At 44.6% G+C, this 1,836-nt stretch overlaps 1 pseudogene; it reads left to right on the plus strand.

The window, feature by feature from the left end:
* Nucleotides 1-564: 564 nt before the first annotated feature.
* LOC118636260 lies at nt 565-1,439 on the plus strand (annotated as a pseudogene).
* Nucleotides 1,440-1,836: the final 397 nt, after the last annotated feature.

Raw genomic sequence — 1,836 nt, forward strand, 5'->3', positions numbered from 1 at the left:
AACGACATATCAGAAATAAAGAACACATTGGAAGGTCCAAACTGCAGAGTAGAGGAAGCGGAGGACCAGATTAGTGAATTAGAAGACAGGGTAGAAAAAATCAACCAATCAGAAAACCAAAAGGAAAAAAAACATTAAAAAACATGAAGACAGCTTAAAAGAACTGTGGGACTACTGGAAACGTAATAATATTCGCATCGTAGGAGTCCCCAAAGAAGTAGAAAATGAGCAAGGGCTAGAGAATATATTTGAAGAAATAGTGACAGAAAACTTCCCTAATTTGGTAAAGAAAGAAAGCATTCCAGTTCAAGAAGCACAGAGAGCCCCAAGTAAGAAGAACCCAAACAGGCACAGGCCCACACCAAGACACATAGTAATCAAAATGCCAAAAATTCAAAACAAAGAGAGGATCCTAAAAGCAGCAAGAGATAAGCAACTGGTTACCTAAAAAGGAGAACCCATAAGGCTCTCAGCTGACTTCTCAACAGAAACACTACAGTCCAGAAGGAAACGGCATGAGGTAATCAAGATCATGAAAAACAAGAATCTGAATCCGAGTCAGTCAGACGGAGGCGGAGACGCTTCTGGAAGTGACATTGCCATGGCCGCCCAAGGAGAACCCCAAGTTCAGTTCAAACTCGTCTTGGTTGGTGACTGCGGGACCGGGAAAACGACCTTCGTGAAGCGGCACCTGACCGGGGAGTTCGAGAAGTATGTAGACACGCTGGGCGTCGAGGTGCACCCCCTGGTGTTCCACACCAACAGGGGGCCCATCAAGTTCAACGTGTGGGACACTGCGAGCCAGAAGTTCGGTGGACTGAGAGACGGCTACTACATCCAAGCCCAATGCGCCATTATAATGTTTGACATAACTTCTAGAGTTACTTACAAGAATGTGCCGAACTGGCATAGAGACCTGGAGCGAGTGTGTGAGAACATCCCCATCGTGCTGTGTGGCAACAAAGTGGACATTAAGGACAGGAAAGTGAAGGCCAAGTCGAATGTCTTCCACCGAAAGAAGAACCTTCAGTATTTCGACTTTTCTGCCAAAAGCAACTACAACTTTGAGAAGCCCTTCCTCTGACTAGCGAGAAAGCTGATCGGAGACCCTAACTTGGAGTTTGTCGCCATGCCCGCTCTCGCCCCACCAGAAGTGGTCATGGACGCCGTTTTGGCAGCACACTATGAGCACGATCTAGAGGTCACCCAGACCACCGCTCTCCCGAACGAGGACGACGACCTGTGAGCAAGGGAGGCTGGAGCCCAGCGTCAGAAGTCTAGTTTTATAGGCAGCTGTCCTGTGACGTCAGTGGTGCCGTGTTTGCCACTTTATTATAGAGCTAAGCAGAACCTGTGCTTGATCTTGGGGTGCTGAAGGAGATGAATGGGCTTCGGAGTGAATGTGGCAGTTAAAATACCTTCATTTTTGGACCTACATATTTAGCTCTTTTGGAACGCAGTTGTTTCTCTGAGTTCCAACAATAAGAATGCTGGGGTTGCATCACAACATCAGTGGTGGTCCCTTGTTTGTTACTGTCATTCCCACGCCTTCCTTAGAATCAGAATAAAGTTGTATTTCAAATATCTAAAAAAAAAAAAAAAAAAAAAAAAAGAATCTGAATCCAAGACTACTCTACCCAGCAAGGCTATCATTCAAAATAGAAGATCAAATAAAGAGCTTCCCAGACAAAAAAAAGGCTAAGGGAATACATTAGCACCAAACCAGCACTGCAAGAAATGTTAAAAGGACTGCTGTAATTAGCAGTAGAAATGGGAAGAAAAATAGAACCACACTAAACAAAAATGGCAATAAATAAGTACATATCAATAATCACC

Source organism: Molossus molossus, unplaced genomic scaffold (assembly GCF_014108415.1).
Source record: "Molossus molossus isolate mMolMol1 unplaced genomic scaffold, mMolMol1.p scaffold_m16_p_2, whole genome shotgun sequence".
Taxonomy (NCBI): domain Eukaryota; kingdom Metazoa; phylum Chordata; class Mammalia; order Chiroptera; family Molossidae; genus Molossus; species Molossus molossus.